Source organism: Lytechinus pictus, chromosome 15, assembly GCF_037042905.1.
Source record: "Lytechinus pictus isolate F3 Inbred chromosome 15, Lp3.0, whole genome shotgun sequence".
NCBI lineage: Eukaryota > Metazoa > Echinodermata > Echinoidea > Temnopleuroida > Toxopneustidae > Lytechinus > Lytechinus pictus.
Window position 1 is genome coordinate 11,942,378 of NC_087259.1, and position 25,189 is coordinate 11,967,566.

Here is a 25,189-nt window from a genome sequence, read left to right on the forward strand (position 1 = left end):
ATAATTATTTGGTGTAAAGCAAATTCATATCATTGCCACTCGTCAAAACAACAAGCCTTATATAATGAGAACGACTACAATGACATTTAAAGTCATAAGCACCATAGTCTATGAGGATATATAGTATTCGATAGCCGAGGAGGTGGGAGGGAGGCCTGGGGGCGGAGGTACCCTCTCATCTCCAATCCTGCCGGAACTTATGAAACGACCATATCTCATGTATTTTGTTCTTGTTTTTAATAATTCTAAGTTTGTCAATACGTAGGCCATTTGTACTGATGAAACTAACAAATTAAAAACAAAAGAAAAAATAATAATTTCATATATAATTCGCTTTGGGTGTTATTTTGTGTGTATGTTGAGCCATGTTTTAATACATATATACAACAAAACCGATTCAATAGCCATCTCAACAATCACCCACGCCCCACCCCGACCCCCAAAGATTACGGGAAAGGAAAATTTTAGTGCAAGTAAAAAAGCAATGAATAGAGTGCATGAAAGGTTATTGTAATGCACATTTCTATGTAGGTGATCCAATGAACTTTCGATCAGAATACTAACTTCAAAAGTTTAATTTCACTTTCACAAAAATGTAACCAAGACAATTATGATAATGTGAATTCAGTTTCGGAATTAAGCAGATAGATTTTGTTTCGATAAATGAATGGTATATAGTTACGGCAGTTCCATTTAAAGCTATGATCTGAAAAAAAATGGTACCACTGACCAGGAAGCATGATATAATTTACTATAGTTAATCAGTTAATGTTACCTTTGAGCGCGACGTCGAACCTGAGGGCTGAGATCGCCGACATCGCGAAAACTCGTCAACCGATTATCGGGCAACGATTCCGCCGACAACTTCATCATATCGACGTCCTCACTCTCCCGGAGCTGTTTATGAATACTCTTGTCGAATCTGATTCCCCCTCCTAAGCCCCCACTTGCCCCACCGCTCACCGGGCTAGTCATTTCCATCCGGTTGCCCGAGCCGCCGCCGAGGGACGACAGAGGTCGGGCTAGCGGACTTACAACGCATTCCCTCCGTTTATGCAAGAAGTAATTCATGTTTATTATGGTATCCAAAGAAATCCAATTAATAATCCAATGTAGTGGTATTGACAAATTGCACTGACAGAAATGCAGTCATTACTCCGCTATCGTGCTACAATGCGAAGAGTATTTTTGAAGGCCTTGTTCATGTTTGCGCACGATCATAACATGCATGAATGAAACTGTATTTATTGTAAGATGAGTACCTCAATGCTTGCAAACCTTTCACCTACACCGGCAGTCTTATCTAATGCATCCATTTGTGACGATGAAACATACTTATCTATGAAACCTTACAAGTCATTAAGGTGATCGCATAAGGTTCATCGTTAATCAACCGCAGTTCACCAACCTCCATCGACGATCAAAATGAAGAAACGCGAGTAAAAACAAACCAAACCAAACCACCTGTCACATTACGGGAATACCCAAGTTATAATTTCCTCTAACATCCAATACATAACAAGTTCAATACAGCGCACACAATTCAATATCAAATCCTCTCCAGCAAGCTCAACGTGAAATCAAGAGACAATTTCCTGTCTTTGTCCAATGAATACGCGAAGTTACAGAACATGGAGAAAGAGACAGATAACAAACGTAGTATTGAGATAATCGAATCTATTTGCACGGGCCAAATTCCCTGCAGAGATGGGGACAAGTAAAGCGAGGTCGGTGAATCGTGGCTAGCCGAGAAATCAAGGCAAATTGACAGGCCCACGATGATATATCCAGTAGGAATCCAAGGAGAGTCGAGTTTGAAGGAAAGATGGAGAAGCCCAAGCGGGTGGTGATATTTCCTGTTTTAGCGCATCCTTTTGGATTTTGAGGCGTCTCGAGGAAGAAATGAAAAGAATTCAAGCTGCTTCGGAAGCCCTGCCCTCTCAGTGGGTGATACAAGTTAACCTCATATGTTTACTTCATTGTTCTTCACTCTTAAAGGGCTTCTTGACTTCCCCCTGTTCTATCCAGAATCCACACTGAGCGATGGTCATGAAAGCATCTGATACAAGCGGCATCCACCCACCACACACCAATGACATCGCACACCGTGACGGTTTCCCGCGGAAATGTACTTTTGGCGCACGCCTGCCTTGGATAGTTGAGTGTCTCAAGCGTGAGGAGGCCTCGTTTCGACGGATGCAGCTCGCTTGGATACGACTGAGCACTACTGATTAGCTTGGCTTCTGTCTTGAGCATTGAAGATCCTCTCTCGGATCTACCTCTGCATTCCAGCAGCAGCACCCACAAACACGTTCATTGTGCAAATAGATTCATTCTCCACGCACTACCAAAACCCTTAAAATGAGCAAACCATTCCGAGGAGATTGATTGTGCCGTAGGAGGCGACATTTCACTTTTGAGCCTCTCCGTCGTCGCGGATAGGTGGTGTGACGTCATTCGTCAAGGTTGAATGGAAAGGAAAACAGCCTTCACGGTTTATTAGCGATGCTTCTGACTGACATTAAACCGTCATTATCACATCCAATAAAATCAACACTCAATATTTGACATGGCCATAATAGCACAATCCCGTTTACTTCAAATACCAATGGGCGCTGATACCGAAAGACCACATGATATGAAAAAAATTGTAAACAATGTCAAATGATAAGCTATTAGTTGTATTTTAGCTGGAATAATGGAATATTGCCATATTCAAATACATTTCAAGGTCGACCTTAGTCTACTGTGCAAACCATTCACTCGAGTTAAGGGTCTGAATTGTTGGCTAGTCATGCCTTGTGTACTGAAGGAATTGAAACAGCAAGTTTTGAATGTGCTAGTCTTTGCGTGGAGACACACTTGTTGATCAACGTTTCGATCAGGGTCTGTACCTGCAGACTAGGTCGACCTATTGTGAACCTAGCAATGCCTAGTGTCTAGATTGAGACCACAGGTGTGTAATTGCCACTGTAGAGGAACAAAAGCCTACACAATGGCAACGGTTCGCGTTGATTTGATAACACTGACCGTTACGTACAGGAATTCAGTGGAGCATGTCTTGTAATTGTTAGCTCAATGCATTCAAACTTGACAATAACATTTATTTTATTCCTCAAAGATACACTTTAGGGAATAAGTTTTATTTCATATTTTTATAGATATATTCATATTCCACAAATCCTCAAAGTACATTTCGTAATAAACCATTTTTACAATGAAAATATGCATCAACTGCATAACACAAGCAGGATTGAAACGTACCAATAAAATGATTAAAGTGGAGGGGCCTACTGAAAAGCAAAGCTTGTAAGATGTAGACCCCCTATCAAAATTTCATACAAGGGTAAAAATAATCAGCAAAATTATATAGATATATATAGATATGAACACTGTAACACAAATGTATATACACTATATACAAAATTAAATATTGACTTTAAAATAATCAACACTACCGTGGATAAGCATGAAGTTCACAAAATAGTTGATTGAATCAATAAGAATTCAGAAGAATTTTTTGATGAGTTATTTAAATCGGTTCAGATAAGCTGCCTCTTTTATTATACTCTGTCCAGAGAATTCCAGAGTTTTGGTCCTGTGAGAAATACAGTTTTGCTAGAAAATACTGTTCTACTTTTAGGTAAGTGATAGTCATTTGACTGTCTCGTATTATATGAATTCACTTATAAACTTTTTTTATATAAGTAATCAAATAAAAATAGATGTGGATACCAGACCACATCATAGGAGGAAAGTTTAAACAATGTCAATGAATAAGCACTTAATCGTATGTTAGCTCAAAAATAATCATACAAATAAATTCTAAGGTCAACATGTGTTGAACCAAACTACTGAATAGTTTCAGATCACACAATGACATACTGCTTGCACTGATTTAATAGCGCAGACCGTAACGTATAGGAATTCTTTGAAGCGGGTCTTAATATTAGCTCAATGCACTCAAACCTGAAAATAATATTCATTTCAGTCTTTATACAGTGCGCCCCACAAAACAGGGAAACCCGTTTTCAGAGACATATTTCACAATTATTAAATATGTGTTTGCTATATATTAAATGTTTATGGTAAGAGTGGAATCTCATCTTTAAAATGAAGCCAGCATTAGCAAATCGTTCGCGCATGGCATATTACAAACAATATTGAGGCATGTCAGAAATGATTTGCGCAGAAACTCACGTGTGAATCTGAATCCACTCTCATTTCAGGGATCAGTGAGAGAAACTTGACAAATAGAATACAAAAGAAATGCTAAAGAGCCAATCGTCGAATAAGCACGGTCGTCGTATTACGAACCAATCTTGTTCAAATTTTCTGATTTTGACATTAAAATTTAAAACTCGTCTTGCTCATTAATGCGTGAAGTGTTCGTCTCATATTAGGTATCAAAATATAGAAGAGTAATTGAATTGTATGATGATTTTGAAATATCATACTTTATTTTCAATTGAAGAAAAAAAAGACATGGAAATCCCGGTTTTCTTTTTTTTTTTCAGGAACCCACTGTAGATAATTTCACTAAAAAAATTACTGTGTTCAAAGCAGGTATCAAAGATTAATTTGATTACGAAATTTTGAATCCTGAATTGACCATTTCAAATATGCCAAGATACAATTTTATGATCGAAAACGCCCCCCCCCCCCCAAAAAAAAGGGGAAAAAAAAAAAGTAAGAAGGAAGAGGTCCAAAGTTATTCTCTTTTTTAATAATTGTTTAAAAGTATTATATTTATTTTAAGAGGTAAAAAAATGCAGAATACAATCTTCTCCTGTTGCGCTCTGGTATTTTTTAAGTGTTTGAAGAGCAACATACCAAGACAGGGTGCAAAATCAATTTAACGGTCAAATTCAAATTTGAAAAAAAAAATAAAGTTGGATAAAGGTAATACACTACAAGTTTGTAAAATTGGATTGTAAGAAAGTATGTAAATATAATTCACACTAAGCTTACCAAACGATTAATACAAGGCTATCTTGAATATATCATTATATGTTAATAAAGTTATGTTAATAATATAGAACCAAGCATTTGACACATATCTATCAAACATGTTCATGTTATTGTAGATGAATTTTATCAATGGGGTAGGATAAAAAGGGAATATGTTATATCCACCATACATGCCATACCTCACCAAGTTTTCGAATATGCATGGGAGGACATAGGTCTGGGGAATATTTATTTAAACTACGCCTACGACTGTTCTCTGTTCCAGTTTATTTCACAACATCTTTAAAGTTATCGAAGATGTTGTCCAGGTAATTTCCTACACACTTTACATGTTTTATCGTAGTGTCATCGCTACTCGCAAATACTATGTTTGGAGAGTTGCAGAAAATGGTAAAATTAAGTAAAATTTCAAAAACATCGTTTTAGGATTTAGGATACGATCATGACACCAGGTAACCATGGTTACCTGTTTAGAATGTATTGTCTGTACAAAATGTGAACTCGCCTTATAACATCTTTACAAACTCGTTGTCATGGAAACATATACAAAGAGTATACCTATCAAACAAGATGGAATAAACGAAGCAAACATGACATGGTTCTCTGGGCTTGATAAAAGCTGTGAAGGACGATTAGTTGAAAGCAAGTAAAGAAAAAAAAGAAATTAACGCTGTTGGGATGGAGTGAAAACAGAAAGAGAGCGATGAGATGAGAGGGGGATAAGGGGCTATAAAGGAGCAAATAAGTATTTAAAAAATATTTTTTAAAAGAAGCTAATTGACAAAAAACAACTACAAATTTTAGCGCTGAGACTGTTTTTCGGTGTTGACATGGTAAACGTTTTACCTCGGGTTGTTTTTTTCGTAATTTTCATCATTATAAATTCCTTAATAATTCCAAATATGTTAACGTTTTCGAAAAAAAAATGGAAAGCCTAACATTTGCCCACATAAGATTGGAACAATAGCATTTTCTTCAATTATTTGATAGCGTTGCTATTTTGTAAAAATGTTGAATATTTTGCATCGTGATTAGAATTTTATTTGAATTCATATTACTTTTATTTCATTAATAAACACCAGCCGTTATATGTATTGTTATTATCATCAGTATTAGTACTAGGAGTTATGTTATGAGAGGGATATGATAATAATACTAATACTTATATAGGTCATCATTGTTAATTGGTAATCATTAAATTTTACATCATTATCATAATCATCATCGTCGACGTCACCATCATCATATTTGTTCCTGTATTAATTTTCTCGATTCACTTATTCATAGGCTTGGATAAATTTACCCTTTTCCTGTACCATCTCCAGTCAACTGCCTGGAAATATCAGACTAGAAACGATTTGTCAACAAGTCGAATCAACGAATATTTGTTTGATTTGTTACCTTATGATTTTCCAAATCAATTTGATCTTATTCCCCCCCCCCCCCATGTTCTTCAGAATTGAAACTCATACCCGTAGGGCGAAAAACAAGGGTACTGGAAAGTGAGGCGAGTGCGCAGGCAAGAAAACATGGATCGGCATTCATTATGCATATTCGTGCGATCTATATACATTAATCAATGTTCATCAGTATTGTTACGTTGTATGACGTCAGCATTCGGGTTCACGGGCCATGGTATATCATTGATAAAAAGGCTTGAAAATCAGAGGGACTAGTACAGAGAGGGGTATAGGTGAAAATGGCAAGACACGGATAGAGAGAAGGTGAGAGAGACATGGACGGAAATTATTTTATACCGATAAATCCGACTCTGTCAGAGACAGGGAAAAAAGAGGGCAAGAGGGAGAAAGATAACAAAGCATGGATGTGGTAAGAGTAATGATTGAGGCACAAGCAGGTAATAATAATAATAATAATAATAATAATAATAAACAGTTCTTGTATAGCGCATATCACAATTATGAATAATGTCTCTATGCGCTTCCAAAGGACTTGGATATTATTACCCCAGCTGTAGCTTGGCTGCCGTAATTACTAAGATTACAGCGCACACGCATTTCAAGGAATAAATTCCTGCCAGGTACCCATTCACCTCACCTGGGTTGAGTGCAGCACAATGTGGATAAATTTCTTGCTGAAGGAAATTACGCCATGGCTGGGATTCGAACCCACGACCCTCTGTTTCAAAGCCCGGAGACTAATCCACTGGGCCACAACGCTAATACAATAAACAAAAACAAAAAGGCAACAAAAAAGGAAAAATGTGTTAAATGTATAGGCCTACTGTGACACTGCAGACAGATTTACAGACCCACATACAAACGGACAGACGGATAAATAGATAGATAGATTAGATAGATAGAGCTAAAGGACACATGTGGGATATGAAGATGAATACAATGAGTGATAGACTGTGAAATATGATGGAAATTGGGCACAAAAGTGGAAAACAGTGAGGGAGAGAGAGAGAGAGAGAAGGAGAATAAAGAAAGAATGAAGACGGAGAAACGGAAAAGTTAGGGGAAATTGATACTATATTGTAGAGAGGCAAGGGCAGTTGATATCCACGGCAAGTACTAGCGCTAGTACGTCGAACTTTGTTTTTAGGAACCACCAAACGTGTTGTTATATTTACAAAGCAGTGCACATGCGCACAACGATCAGATACCTTGTCATGTCATGGCTCCGAAAAAAAAAATAGGGAATATCTACTATTCACCTCCTCAACCCGGGGTTTCCTAGTTATTCCTTATGATATTCAAAATTAAAAACAGGAACATTTATTATTTTCCATAGCCGGACAAAAAATTCATTGTTTTTCTTAATTAAGCCTTAAAATGGTGAACATCCATGATTATAAGTTAACAAAAACTGAAGAAACTTAATACTTACATAAAAGAAAAATACATGAAAGGAGTACATAATAATTACCAATTATTAGCGTAAGAATGAGCACATAATGAAGGAAATGAGAAAAACAAAAATAAAATAAAGTGATACAAAAGGAAAAGGGCACATAATTACCTGTAATTATAAAATTATCTGAGTATTGTTATTGAATCTCAACACAATCATTATATATATTTCGTCATAATATACATTCCATGGCGTCGTTCCTCCTTGTCCATTTTAGAATATAAAGAAGGATATGATAATCATTTTAAAAACCTCTTTGTTTACCCAAATATTATATGGGTATAGTACCTATCTGCTGATTGCGACAAGCATACCCTAATTATAACCAAAATACAATTCGTTTATAATATAAAGAGATTTCAGATACATTGACCAAGGCAAATAATTATTCCTTTAATTTGTTTTTTCTTTTTAAACTTTACTGGGCAGGTAAATGCTTTAAGTTGCGAATGGTAAATTATGTAATTTATGCTGACGCTGCATTATCATTGTTGGAAAATATGCAATGGCTGCAATTACTTAACACGGTTCATTTTTCTTGAGCAGAATATTATCTCTTTCCGAATTTTAAAGAAAAATCTGAACGGAATGGGATCAAGAAACAAAATAAACCAAAAAAAAAGTAAAACGACAAGCATTATTTATCACTATTACGTCATATAAAGAAAATTGTCCTCCAAAATGTCAAAGAAAACGTTTCAGAAAAAGTCTTCGGATTATATGCATATTGTGAAAGAAGTGAATGAAGAGAGCAATGGTAGGCGTAGCTTAAATCAAGGTGTCCCCAGAGCTATCTGCCCTTTGGAAAAAAAAAATATATATTTATATATATAATATTTCCAATTTTCAGCGTTTCTAACTTGCTGGCGCCTTTGGTGCATCATAAAACAACATATGTATTCAACTATATGATATCATATGTGCTCGTAAGTACAGGAATGCTTCGTAATGTCATCCGCGTACATACAGTGTAATGCAAAAAATACAGCGCTGTTTTCTTCTACAGGAAAAACAGAAATCCCTCGGAGCATTTCCAAGAGTGTGAAGTCTCACCAGTACCGAATTTAGAAATTGCCATATCCATAATTGAACTTATTGAAGAACCTCGGATCCATATTTTCAAATGGCGTATCAGTAACACAATAGCCCCGAGGCTGCCATGAGTACATTTCGTTGATTATTAAATATGGTTACAATAGAAATAAACTAGATAAACTTTGTGCCGAAGTAGGTCATTTTGATTTCTTTCTAAATACAAGTCTAGAAATCAATATTATTTGAATTGACCTAAGGTTGGCTGTTCAGTTACGCTGTTCGTAGCGAGATTTCTTTTTCGAATGGTTTTGAAAAAAAGTTATGGATTAATTTCCTCTATATAATGTATTGCACCTTACAAAATAAATTCTAACTGTAAAAACAGATGATATGATGTCAAATTCATTAATTGCATGACCATACTTTTGAAAATACAGAATGTAATATAAAATAACATTCTGGAAAATGATGAAACAGAACAAAAATATAACCATGCCACATATATACATACTTTATGCTACCTACTTCAGTTTCTTCCATGGTATCACATTTTACTGGTGTTCTGCTGAAGTTTAGTTGGCCCCCCTCACATGCCGCAGATATAGTTCTATCATTGCTAATTATACGAAGAAATGCAATGAATTCCTGATATTGAATCCCCGATTACACCAACATTTCAGTCTTATTCTGCAGGGCCCCTTTGTAAATCAGTTTGCTTAAACTGAAAGGGCTACCCTGTTGAAACAGAATGTGAATAAATAAATAAATAAATAAATATTACTCTAATGGGCTTTTCCTTTTTTATTCCAGGAAAATGTGTAGGCGTGTGCAAGTGTTTGGTTATAAGGGGAGGTGGGTATCCGCCAAAACCCCAAATAAAAAAGAAAATACAATCATAATGCTGCCGTCGTAATATTATAATTTGGTTTTTATATGGTTTAGGGTTGCTACCAGCAGTGTATATAAGATGTATCGTATAAAAAGATCGATGTATTTGATCAGCTCGACAACGTCAGACAAAAGAGTCAAATGGAATACAATCCCACCAGCGAATTTGATGTCCGTCTGGTTAGAGGAGCAGATTTCAATAATTAAATTTGCAAAAAAAGCTACGATTTCCAGGCTTGTGCCTGCTTTCCTATTTTTGCTTCATGTACTACTCTGATAGCCTCCCCCTCCCCATGAAAAGATTTACAAGGTGTACTCGCCTCTGATTCTTTTCGTTTAAAAAAAATCGATGTTCCACAAAATTAAGTACAGGACTTCGGCATCTTAATGAAAATGCAAATGTAATGATTAGTTGTCTGAATAGGTGTGACTTTTTGATTGTCTTGAAGAGACCACGAAAAAAGGAGAAAAATATCGAATACGCGATGCCATGTAATTTTTGCATTTGAAAAAACAAAAACATAATATTACAGGGGATGTTTGATTAGCAGTGCGTTACAATGTTAATCAAGTTATTTATTTTTACTTAGTGTAATATGGATCTTGTTGGGTTTCCCAGTGTGTAGATATCCTTCCATCTTCGAAATCGTATTTCAACCCGATTTCATTTATAGTAAAACTACATGCCGTAACCCATACTTGCCACCCCGTACTGCGAGGAGGAAGGTTAAAAAGACAATGGCTCGTACGGTGTACGGGAGGGGCGGGGACATTTTTCTACACGACATTTTCGCAGACAGGCTGCTATTTGGATGATGGTGCGAGAAGATATGAAGGAGACAATGTGTATCAGTGACTAGAAGAGGTACTCCGATGTCTCCTGTATCGGATGTCGAGATGACTCCTGGCTTAAAAAGCGTGTCGCCATCTAAGTGCCAGCTTTTAGCACACTTTGAGACCTTTCATTCCCAGGTCGAAGTTAGTAGGAGCAAGTTGGGTGAGATATCAAAGGGATAAATTGCTGGGGTTACGATTGCAGGCTTTCCCTTACAATACAAACTAACTAAACAAATGAGAAAACCACTGAATTGTATTGTTTTCTATATCCGCCCTCGCTTAATTTGATAAGTTGGTAAACATAACATTTATGATGAGTTCATCAGATCACTTTATAATCTGTCTACTTCCCTACAAACAATTAAGAAATGGTATAGATTCACTATCTCTTCAGTTAAGGTATGCACATCTTAATGCAAAATTTATATACTATGTCTCTAAACTTGACTTAAAGTGCACAGTATAAATTGAATACTTTCTGCTTATCAAGGAAAAAATATGAATGCCACGTTTCTTGTGCTTTACTTGGCGTATAACGGCATGGCCATGATGGCAATTAATCTTTGTACACAGACCGGTAAGTTCCAGTTGTCAATCAGTAACAGAGATTATAAAATTGCACAATTCAAAACAAAGTCAAATTCGAGAAAATTTATTATTTCTTTTTATCATATGCACTTAGTCAGGTATCCTACTCATATTGATCATGTTCAATATGATGAGTCGCAATATAGCCCTTAAAAGTACATCCTTCACCCGAGTTCACTCTCATATCCGACAAGCATCCAATGGCAGCTTTATAATCCCCAAAAGATCACCCCATAGGAATGTCTTGGTTTCGCTTTCATTTCGGGTAATGATTCTGTAGTGGTCTAAAGCACGCCGTGAAACCAAGCTTAAGTCTCCTCTATATGTACATTTCGTGAGCGGGTACTGCAGTTATGATTTGATATTACGTCAATAAAGAAGGCAACTCCTTGACAGGACTTTAGACTCTCAGTAATCTCGTATAATTTTTTTATAAAACCGGCAAACAAAAAAACTTTAAAACAAGGAAGGAGAAGACGATGATGGCGAATGTATTCTATCAACCATTTGTGGTCTTGTCACGTATAATTTCCGGCACTGGGAGTAAACAAAGCCAACGCATTTCTTACAATTTCCACTCTACAGGAAATTGATTCCTTTTTTTTTTTTAATAAATAAATCTTGTTTTCATTGGAATGATTAAGTTCGTTGGGTGATACAGACAGGAAATAAGATATTCATTTTTTTGCGCAACAACACCACGGGGGTAACACTTCAGGGGTGTGAAAGTTCAGATTTTTATCCGATTTCAGATTTTATTGTTTTGATTTTCAGCTTAATTTCAGCTTATTTTTTGGCCTTCCTCTGTACAAAAAGTATGGGAGCTCTTTCTATTTCAGACTTTTTCAACACTCTTCAGCTTTTTATTTGTGACCACTCACACCCCTGAACACTTGCAACTGCTGTGTGAAGTAGAGCTCGGCTGCCGTGAAAAAAAATCACAGGCAGACCGGCAGGAATTCGAACCCATGACCTCTGGAGTACTAGACCAGTGTCAGAACCACTAGACCACCGGAGTCATTTATGACCGGAGTTCAAGCAATCCCGTATATTAGATAGCAAATGAATGGAATGATTAATTCGCTGGGTGACAAAGACAAGAAAAAAAATATAAGAAATATTGCTCTATTTGAAGCTTTCTGGGAGATATTCATTCATTTACGTCCGCTCGCATATTTTTATCATAACCTTTTTAAAGGATTCCGAAAATGATTCTAAATTCTTTTGAGTAATGTTTATGTTTAATAGCTCATGAAACGTAGATGCATAGAATAGGCGAAATAGCAGTCGATTTTAAGTGGGGTTGGAAATCCAATATCCATGTGGTTTTGAGAAGTTAGTTGTTAATTTGATTAAGCTGGCGTGTGGCAAGAGATGTTACGTAATAAACTTTATTTACCAATGAACAAAAAATGCATATTAGATGCCAATATTTAATTGTGGAATTACTTTTATTTCAGTATTACCCGATTAATTTTTTTTAATTATGTGAATGTTTCAAGTAGGATTCGTATAAAGGTGGTGGTATATGCAGTAGTATATATTTTAAACAAATATTATGGGGTTATGTTATACTGCACTGTCTAGCTTTGAGTTTCATCAACCTCTATTGTCATCTCATCTCCCTTATCAGATGATACTGACATCACCATCTGTTAATGCTATCAAATCTTACAAAATCACACCATGCAAAGTATGATTATGAACGCACATACCTGCTCACTTATGCATAAGGTTTTGATTACATTACATAAGCTGCATCATTCACCACGGAAAACCCCATCATGATTTATCATTAACTCATTTGATATCGCTAGTTATCACAAAACGTGACGAACATATCTCCTCTGTTAAAATGAAACATTATTTTCCTCCCAATTTATAATAATTGTCTTACTATGCCCCTTTTCAGACGTGGATGTACGCATAATTTATTTGAAGGGAGACGATTAGCAAGGAAGGATAAATTTACATTCATATTACATATATTTTAAAACATAGACGTAAAAGGTGGTTTTTAGTCGATGATTGATAATTCTCTAGTTACAGCCACTCTGGAAAATATAAGGCCTAGCGCTACACAACGTTATTACTATACTACTACGACCACTACTACAACTACTGCTACTACTGCTACGACAACTACTACTAATACTACAACGACTACGACTACTACTTCTACTCCAACTTCTCCTACAACTAATGCTACTATACTACTATAAGTAATCTTATATCATAAAATAACAAAAATTAGCTACGCGAGGGAGAAAAGCGATAGCTTAGATCGCGTAGTCGTGTAGGCCTATACATATTGATGTAAACACAATTTAGGTCTGGAAACGACACATTCGCAATTTTGTTGTCAACTCCGAAACTTGGGACGAAAATACTGTTTTTACAAAGACCTCCCAGCTTGGTTTGTGTGTGTGGGTGTGTGTGTGTGGATGTGTGTGTGTCATTTGACGGATAATTTCAATACATTGACTGATTGTGTTAATTCCTGCAGACAACTCCATATTATTAAAGGGGGCATGTAAGGTAATTTGCTATGTCAGCAATGTAGACTATTTTCACATCACAATTAGATAACAAAGTATTCTGGAAGCCCGTGAAATAACAATATTCAACAACATTTACCAAAAAAAGACTTATAGACAGGTTTTTATACAAACATGTTGGGTGGTTGTTAGTCATATAACCAAATTATGTTGAGGTTAATAATAATATAGTATGTTACGCAGGGCCTGTTGGAAGTAAAGCAGCTAAAGGGGCTATCCTGGGTAAATAAGAGATATTATTATTGTTGTTGTTATTATAAGTATGATGACGATGATGACGATGATGGTGATGATAATGATGATGATCGAAAAGTATCTTATAAGAGCAATACATGGGCGACGATCGTTCTATCAGGGCCATGAAATATAATGAGATATTCGGTTTGTTGAGTGTTTTCTATAATAATCATTATTATTTTTTCATTGTTACTGTTGTTGTAATTATTCCTATTACCAAACTTATCATAATCATGATCATGATTTGTTATCACAAGTTGTTTTTAATGTTGATTTTATATATTTTGTTGATTTATGTCCACCGCTACTGTTTTGGCAAGTTTGGTAATTGTCGAAGTCTTTAACTAATTCCAGCTTTGAAATTAGATTAATGATGAGATCACATGTTTCGATTTATTGCACCAATCGCACATTCTATTTTTAAGACACGGTCTAGTAGCGTCAATCAAATTTCATTTTCATCTACACAATGTGGAACAATACAAATTCCGTGACGTCCATCCGGTTCTGATATATTCTGATAAAATTTGGAGATTTTTTTTTAGTCTATCGACAAGTTATTCATTCGACCCATTTTTTTTCTAGTCATTGTGGAAATAATTACACATTTCTTTCGAAAATGAAATTATAAATTTGCGCGCTAATAATTTGATTTAAAACAAGATTGGAACTCTAGTTCTTGATTGTCAAGTTAAATTTATATTCGGTTAGAATTCGTTAAATAAAAAAAAACCTTAAAATGAAGCAATACACTTGAAACAAATAAAAAAGAAGGAATGCAGAAGAACATATATATATGTGTATATATGAAGAGTTTGTTTGCAAAAGGGGCTAGATCCACTATAGTCCATTCCGAAAAAAAAATATTTGTTTTCCTATTTTCCTATATTGCAATATTCTTATGCGAAACTGAATTGTCATGATATTCTACCCGACAAAATTGGGTATTCAAGAAATCTACCTGTCTTCATATTTTTCAAAAAAAATACCATTGTAGATCTAGCCCCTTTTGCAAACAAACTAAAATGGATCCAAAACCTTTTGAATAAAAACCTGATTTTTCTTAGCCATTTTTATTTGTCTCACCTGCATAGCAGAGTGAGACTGTAGGCGCCGCTTTTCCGACGGCGACGGCGGCGGCGGCGTCAACACCAAATCTTAACCTGAGGTTAAGTTTTTGAAATGACAGCATAACTTAGAAAGTATATGGACCTAGTTCATGAAACTTGGCCATAAGGTTAATCAAGTATTACTGAACATCCTGCCTAAGTTTCATGTCACATGACCAAGGTCAAAGGTCATTTAGGGTCAATGAACTTAGACCATGTTGGGGGAATCAACATCAAAATCTTAACCTAAGGTTAAGTTTTTGAAATGTCATCATAACTTAGAAAATATATGGACCTAGTTCATGAAACTTATACATAAGGTTAATCAAGTATCACTGAACATCCTGCATGAGTTTCACGTCACATGATCAAGGTCAAAGGTCATTTAGGGTCAATGAACTTTGGCCGAATTGGGGGTATCTGTTGAATTACCATCATAACTTTGAAAGTTTATGGATCTGATTCATGAAACTTGGACATAATAGTTATCAAGTATTACTGAACATCCTGTGCAAGTTTCAGGTCACATGATCAAGGTCAAAGGTCATTTAGGGTCAATGAACTTTGGCCAAATTGGGGTATTTGTTGAATTACAGCCATAAATTTGAAAGTGTGTTGGTCTAGTTCATAAAACTTGGACATAATAGTAATCAAGTATCACTGAACATCCTGTGCGAGTTTCAGGTCACATGATCAAGGTCAAAGGTCATGTAAGGTCAAAGAACTTTGGCCACGTTGGGGGTATTTGTTGAATTGCCATCATATCTCTATAAGTGTATTGGTCTAGTTCATAAAACGTGGAAATAAGAGTAACCAAGTATCACTGAACATCTTGTGCGAGTTATAGTAGTTTTCAAAATCAGCACTGCTGCTATATTGAATCGCGTGATGCAGGTGAGACGGCCAGAGGCATTCCACTTGTTCACGTTTTAATGGGAATTTCAACTTTTCTTTGGTATCATCGGAGCGACAAAAAAATCTATATGGGACCCCAAAAAAAATCAAATTTTATGAAAAATTGATTTAAACCCTTCTGCAAATGAGCTCTTCAGAAAAGTTTGTTTGCAAAAGGGGTTAGATCCACTTTAGACCATTCCAAGAAAATATTTTTTTTAATTCTCCCATATTGCAATATTCTGTTATGATACCCTATCATGTGAACATAAAATTTGGGTATAAGTGAAATCTGCCTGTCTTCACATTTTTTTCATAGTTTTTTCTCTCCAGAAATTATGTGGATGAAGTCCCTTTTGCAAACAATCTGAAATGGATCTAACCGCTTTTGAAAAAAAAAAAAATTTTCTTTGCCATTTTTGTTCACTATTTAGTGGGAATTTCAATTTTTCTTTGGTATCATCTTAAAAAACTACTAAAAATCCATACATTGAGCATGTTGAGACAAAAAAAAAAATCAAACTTTGTGAAAAATGGATCTTACCCCTTTTCCGATTGAGCTCTTGTTACAATTGGCAAGATAGCCGATCTTATGGTACCCCGAATGGAAAGACGATTTATAAGTGAAAATTTACATATTTCTAGTGAAAAAATGACCCGGTCCTTGTGCAGTCATTTTGACTAGCCTCCTCGATCACATGGCACCGGCATGGTTCTCAGATTGTAGTTAAAATGACAGAATTTTAAGAAAAGTTGCCAATGTTTATGATAAACACCTATGAATTTCAAATGGAATGGCATTAATTTTCTAATCAAAAGAGTACCATAGGTATTTGAATAAGGTTTTGTATGTCTTGTGTATAATAATAGGCCTACTGTGAATCGCATTGCATGATCTTGAAAAGAAGAAAATGGCAAGTACTATTACAGTCGAAATTTAATACAAATTAGAGTGACCAAAATGCGTTTATGAAATATCTTTTTTTTTTGGTCTAAGAATCACCAACGGTGTATAGAAAAACGGCGCCGTGGACAATATATTTTAATGGTCCATATATAAACAGGATGGATTTGACTAGATGGCTGCGTGTAATGTAGTTCTCCTTGTGAACTGCGTTCAGGGAGTGGGCTTAAACTCGGCATTCTTTGCTTAAGTTCAAGCTCCCTGAATTATCAAAAGAGACAACCTCATTAGGCGAAGGGACCAGTGTAATTCTACATCTAATACCGACTAAAGCCAGTGGATTAATAAAGATGCCGCTGTTTGAAATTGAGGTCTCCATATTGTGTAGTAGGGAAAATTCAATTCGTGAGACATCGCCCTACTTTATCATGTTTATACAGAGGTTAACGTCAAAAGAAGGACGTCAGTCGTATTTTCTATGTTCTTTAGATTATCAATTTCTTGTGCATTTTGTCGGAGAACAAAAAAGGTCAATTCAAACAGGTTTGGGGGGTTTTGAAGGAATACGGAATCACTTTTAACAAATTGGGATAAATAAATAAATATAATTATTATATATATTGAATCCTTCTTTTTCTGTGTTTGGATATTAAATACATGTTTGTTTGTTTGTTTTTTGCATTAAAACTGAAATTGTCCACTTAAGTGTCAACATTCTAAACAACCATAAAGGATTCACACAAACAGCTTTTCATAGTATTACAGCCAAACAAAGCAATGCAATTATTGATCAGCAAATAATATCATGGTTATACTAAAAACGACATAGCGTGTAAACATGTACAAGATGAAATTATTTTTCACTGGGTGCTCGCTAGCACAACAGAGTCAAACTTGGATGTTATTTTTGTGTAATTCTATATTGGAGCTCACTGCCTTTTCCTTGATTGCAGTTGTCATACGGTTGATACAAATTATTTTCTTTAAAAAGAGTTCACCATTCAACAGCAAAGATGGTATTAAAGTGCACTGAATTAAAATTGGATATTGTTTTGTTTTCTAAAAAAATCCATAAAAGAATAACATAATGCATGTGCGATCACAAAAGCAATAAAACTATATCTGTGCACAAATAATGCAGACTCAGATACACAGACGAACAAGAGAGAGGAGATGAAATAAAGATATAGTAAGCATTTGACCAGAAAAAAGGTGAGAAGAACATCATATATTTAAAAAAGATATATGTGTATAAAAGTGCATAAGTAAAGGATAATACAGGCAAAAGTGCAGCTGTATAAACTGAACTTGTTGGGTAAACATGGCGAAGAAAGGAAATGAAACAATATAGAGTCATATATAACTATAGATGGCGTCCTACAACTTTCACTTTTGACCATGTTGACGTGTCGTGGTGAAAGCATTTGACTTCATGCTGTCACATACTGCTGCAAATACCAATGGTCTTAACAAGACTGTGAATTCGGTTTTATCCTGTCCAAAACTTAACATTGTTAACGTTTAGAAACGTTCATAACCCAGCTTTAGAAGTAATTAAACGTTGTCTGTTTAGCAAATCAAACGTAGTCATTGGTGCTTCAGACGGTGTTGTCACAAGCAAGGCAGTATGACTCATGTACATGTATGTGCAGGGCTAGTTTGCAGGCGCAGACCCTAGGTTTTCGCAATTCGCAAAGTACACAATACAGAGTCTGAAGTGGTGAGACTAGATTAACTGTGTACTGTGGCTATTTGACACCGACAGAGTCTTTGGATTCTAGTCTTCACTCTAGACCTGTTATTGGTTAAAGTGTCAAATATGAGTCTGTGCTTGTAGACTAGTGCAGGGCCGTCTAAGGGCCGTGGGTTCAAAGCTTGCTACACTCTTGTGCGATAAGAAAGCTCGTATATGTACGTAATGTCTTTTATACGATATTCAATTTAAAACAATTGGTATAATAACACATTCATCAACCGCAATGCAGTTTTGTGTCTCGTGTAATAGTAGAAAAATAACAAAGCTTTTGCTAAACCAGCTTCTTCTACTGTTACTAGAACTACTACGCACTATTACTACTACTACTACTACCACCACCACCACCACAATATCACCACCTAATAATAAACCTGTCACCATAACAACATCATATCCACGGTAACCACCAATGATTTCCATTATATACTACTTGGTGACAACAAAATATTGTGCTTTCTCATGCAGAAAATGTCTAAGGAAATAATAAACTTGCCTGTAATAATGATGAAACAACACACATCATTCGTGGGTAAACAAACAGGGTAGAAAATGAAGAAACGAAATAAGAAAATGATAAATGAACATCTAAAAACATCTATGAAGCATGATGACCGCAAATAAATGAAGTTCATGCGACAGTCACGTAGGCGAAACTGACTCAAGACCGACATAATATATATATATATATCTATATTTATTTATTTATTTATATTTACACTTATATCAAGATTTTTATCAATATAAAATATATTGTCAATGACGGTCTTTTTGAGTCGGTTTCGTTGGCGTGGCTGAAGCATGATACAACTTATTCCAACATGAATAAATGATTTGATACAATATATTTGACATATATTAAATTCAAACATTGTCAAGTACATCAAAGACATCGTAAGTATGGTGATACAAGTCGAGAGACTAAATGAGATTTTATTACGACTTCATTTAAGGGCATATGAATCATGACGCAAAAAAGTATATAGCTGAAGGGAAAATGAAGAATGAGAAATAGCGCCAGCTACGTCCCTCTACTGTACATGTAGTTCAGTGGTTTTGAAAAAAATATACTATACACTGAAGAGATCAAATATAAAATTTAGATACTAATTGCTAAGTAGTCGAGAGTAATACTCTATTTGGCGACAATACAGTTAAAACGATGTTTGATGTATGCGTGCGCAATGAATGAATGTAAAATTTTAGTCCTTTCCCCACAAAACTTCGATCTGTTGATAAGCAATTGGAGTAGTTACCAAAGACGTTTGTTTTTAATGTAATTTCTATACAAGGGATCGATACCCAGTAACATCAAGGCAACAGTATTACCCTTGGATGCCATTAAGAGTAACGATGCGTGAAACATAAATTATATCCTTGACATGGTATTCAAATATATATTTTTTTTTTGCATGAAAGAAAAGGCGATTAGCTCATCTTCATGACGCAGCTACACTGGCGAAACAAACTCAAGACCGATCAAAATGTATCACGTTATTACCCATGGCATGCCATTGGTAGGTTTGGAATCGGTTTTGTGGGTGTGCCTGATGATGTGATGGTCAAGTAAACTCAAGATGACAATCGCCTTGGGTCGTGTGTATCACATATTAATCGGTAATCGACCCAGGCCGTGTATCAGAAGGTGAAGGATGATACAAACATAAATAATTGTAAAGAGCATCGATTAAAGAATATAGAAGCATGACGATGAAAAGGGTTATTTAGGATAAATCCCTAACCTAACTCTGCATCCCCATTGCCATCTCGATTAGACCATGATACAAGTACGACTGAGGAAGGTGATTAAAACTATGCATGGACGCATTATCATGATGGTAGACTGATGATTATGATGGATAGGGTCTTTACCCCCCCCCCCCCCCTCATCCAAAATACCACGACCATGACGAGGTTCACGATCTCGTGCATAATTTACTGATCTAATCCATATCCGACGTCATAGAAGCCCATAGTGGCTATCATCTATAAAAGAGGAATAGATATACAAAAATAGGTGTCCAAATTAACCCCAATCTTTATCATCATTAAGAGTCAGTGACAACCACCGCGAAAATCCGGCCATATATGATGATTTCAAAATTGGTATCACTACTTCCAGACCTTGCAAGAAATATACACAGAATCATTTTAGTTCTGTATTCTTCATTTCATTGTAATCATTTTCATATCTTGGGACCTTTCGCCAATACCCTTGGACCCGATTCTTTCCTGTACCACAAATTATTTCCCATTAAAGTACAATGCCCCTGGCTACCCTTCCTTAATATTTCTCACTGGCCACGCCCCAGAAAAGTGTGATTTTTCATACGATGGCCATCTTGTAGACAATCTATCATTACGTGATCTATCGGAGAACCCAGAATGACATGTCTCGCTTGAGATGTCATGTGCACGGTCCGAAACAAGCATTTTGTCATTGGGGCGTTATGGTGAGGACACTTCAAGGGAAATATTAAGTTAAACATCGTAAAAGGTCACAGTCCATTATCATCAGCTTGGAACGGTAAATTGCCAATTCGTCTACTGCCAACTCATCCACTCACAAAATAGTCTACTTTCATTAAGTCTAATGCCATTCCGTCCATCGACATTTCATCTAACAACCATTTGGTCCAATCATCCCTTTGTCTAATCACCATTTCATCTATGACCTTTTCGTTTCATAACCAGTTGGTTTCATCAATTTCATTTTCATTTATTTTTCCATGTTTTGCACAATTGACACTTAGTTCAATTGGACCAAAAAGGTATATGGACCAATTGGCATTTAGAAAAAATGGTGATAGGACGAAATGGCAATTAAAACATGTGGATAGTGGACGAACTGATGGTAGACCAAATGATAGTAGACGAGTTGGCAATTGGACGAATTGGCATTAGACGAATTGGAAACAAACCCTTGGAATATGTCTTACTTGACTTGTATAAACCATGTTCGATCGGGTATATATTGATGAACAGATAACATTTCTTTCGCATGGACAAAAAAGGAGGGGGGTATCGCGGGCCTTTCCACAATATTGTGTTTGTTTTCGTAATTTTCTTAACCTTTTGACTACTGAATTCTGTAATTTCCATAGGCTTTGTGCAGGGATCACCTGGTTCCAGTAGGCAATGGGTTAATATTCTTGCACTATCGGGCAGCTTCATATTTATCGCATTTCAGTTCACTTTTGTTAATTATACATTCTATATTGCATTCATACGATGAATTCAAATGGAAAACAGTATATATCTACATTGATAAACACATGCAGATAATGCCTAGCATGCCTAGAGAGTTTATAAAGCGAAAGGGTATTATTTTTTATCGTTTATTGTGCTGTATCAAAACGAATATTATTTCAATATTGAAAAAAAAATACCCCTGACTTCGATTTCTCTGTAGTAATGATGGTGATCATGATTTTGAAAATTTATTCATTAATTTTGAAAACATGATTAGTCGCATGAACCTCAAGACGCTTATTGGAAACAGTGAAATGTTTCTACAAAAGGAATAAAATACTAATCTCGATTGAGTAGTTTTAAAGTGAATACATTTGACCTTAACTTCATATTCAGTCAATCCAATGAACAAGACATCAAGATAAACTAATCGTTAAATCATAATAGACAGCCTTCGCAAATCGCGGTGTATTGTGGATATTTATTCCTTCAAGTGAAAAGTAAAATAAACGGGACAGATGTGCACTAAAACGACTTCCTCGAAATTCATACCCGCATGACCTAGTTTTATACGAGATACACAATACGTCCCATAATCATGCTAGCTGCCTCCCTTAATATTGAATATCCAGGAAAACAACACAAACACAGCTGGAGACAGTTTAGATCCGCATCGTCTGATTTTCATGAAAATCAAATACTTCAAGCACGCTTTCGGTGGACATTTTTCATATGAACGCCCTGCGAGCACTTTTTAATTATAAGAACGTTATGTAAAAAGTGTGGTATAAAGCAAACTTTTCCTTTGAACTTCGCATTTTGCAATTTTGATATCAATACACTTATTTTTTCAACTTTATACATAAAAAGTGATTAATATCAGATTTCTCAGCAGATCTTATTTTTGTCCTTAATGATATTTATATCTTCAAATCTTCAAATCAATCAGTTTACAATCTCAAATAATATAAAGCAAAATATTGTATATAAAATAATGAAATGTTTCACTACAAAAGTTTAGAATTATTACAAATGAAATATAACTCTACAAATACTCTTACACGACAATGTAAAACAATAGAGAAAATATTCAATTATTTCAATAAAAAAACAGACTAGGAACCCCAACTGAAAGATGACCTTTCATAATGTGGTATTTTTGAAAGATAGAGCGCCATCTCATGTCACAATCACACAGTGTACGGTTTTATTGAAAAGGAGACGAAAGGAAAGGAACCGGACAGCTGCTCGAAATGACGATCCACTACAATTTGTGGATAATGTCAATGCCCTTATTTCCCATATTTCAACATACAGTTCCACCCCGCCCCAGCCATTTCCCAGAATGTAGCAATGAATAATGAACTAAAATGTCAATTTTTTTATCAATGCATCATCCAGTATCTTATGTTCAGATAGTCTGGTCACCGGGGTTCAGCAAAAGTACAACAATTTGGGAAGGACATAGTCAGTCATATTCTATATACATTTTGAATTTACAACTGAGTCGACTTTCCAAGTTTCAACAACTCGTCATGTTGACTTCTTGTCCCAAACAAGTCGACTTCCGAGTTCCAGCAATTCGTCTTCTCGTCATTTTAACCCGTTTCTCGTCTTATTGTCTCGTCATCTGGTTGGCACTTACTTTTCATACCTGCCAGACACCAGAATAACATATGGATAGATCCTCGTCACATTTTTATTTCCATGGCCCTGGGAAGCGGAGTTGCTGAGTACCCCCCCCCCCCCCAAGATTCGCCCGGGGTGCTGCGTGTGTTTTAATATTCACCATAGGCAGCAGCCCATGGAAATCAAGCACCTATGCTAAAAAATAAAAATAAAAGTAACTAAAATCACCTTCATTTTGTCGTTAAAACTTCCCTTTTTGTGATAGAGCTTAGAAAATGACAGCAAATTAATTATTTTTGCAGAGAGAGAAAGGGGGGGGGTGTGAGTGTGGAGGGGGTTAGTTTCTTGCATGGACATTATTATGGGGGGGGGAGAATACTAGAAATTGATGACACTTCAAACATGTAACGGCAGTCAGTGACAGTGTAATAGGTCACTCCATTGCCTCTAAAAGTCAATCCCATATTTCATTTCGTCCCAGGATCATTCAGCACACTTGTTTCGACCCCTCGTCTCAGTCTCAACAGCCCGCCAAAAGTGGGTCATAAATATTGGTCGACTGTCTCCTTCCTTCAATAGTTGGGAGTGATTTAAAAACCTTTGCAAACGACCTAACAGTCTCTGCTGGTATATTGAGCTATCTACATCTTAAAACAAATATAGTGAAAACATCGGGGGGAGAGAAAGAAAGAAATTCGAACTCATGTCTCGGTACCGATAAAGTAATACCTGAACATGGGCAATTTCAAAGGCATAATTTTCTTGTTCAAAAAGCGTATGAACATCAATTATGTTAATAAGACCCCTTCATAATATTTGTCATAATCAAATGATCTCTCGTACTACTATCATACTTTTATCTGAAATGTAAGACAACTTTGACAATGACGTAGCAATCAGGTATGCCCATATTTAAGAAGAAAGGAAACGAAATCATTGTGGATGTTCTGAAGAAAAGAACATGAGCTAGCGTTATTCATGCACGAAACGATGTTCGCATCTACAGACAGAAGATGAGGCAGTTCTAATCTCCTTCGTTTCCATTTTTGGAAGTTGGTTCATTTTCAATGCATTCCCCCCAGGCATCTTTTGACAAAGTAAGTGTTATTACCTGATAACATCATTCCCCAATCGACCTGTAGAACGTAATCAGGTAATAGGTTTTTTTTTCGAAAGATAGAAAGATAGCTAGGGAAGTGTCCAAACCATCCAATGGCATGTCGCATTTTTAAAACGTTTTTAAAGAAAAAATGTTCATGGAATCCATAATAATGTTTTCATGCTATGACATCAATGGAAGCTACGGCATTGTTTACCCAAATAGTTTGATATCTTAGTCATGCTAATAGTAATATTAGAAGTAGAAGGAGTAGTAGTATAGTAGAAGTAGCAGTAGTTAAAGTAGTAATAGTAGTAGTAGTAGTAGTAGTAGCAGCAGCAGAAGTAGTAGTAGTAGTAGTAGTAGTAGATTCTTCATGCAAAAGAGCTGATCTTGTCTCTAATCACACCCCTCTTAGAGTGAGACAAGGGACTACTCATTTTGGAGTGGGATTAACATCTTTTGAGAGTACATTATAGCTCCTTCTGGAGTGAACTGTGCAAACTTTTAGTTATTTTCACTCCAGAAGGATAATGCACTCTCAAAATATGCAAATCCCACTTTAAAATGACTGGTCCCTTGTCTCACTCTGCATGAGGAGTGTGATTAGGAACCAGA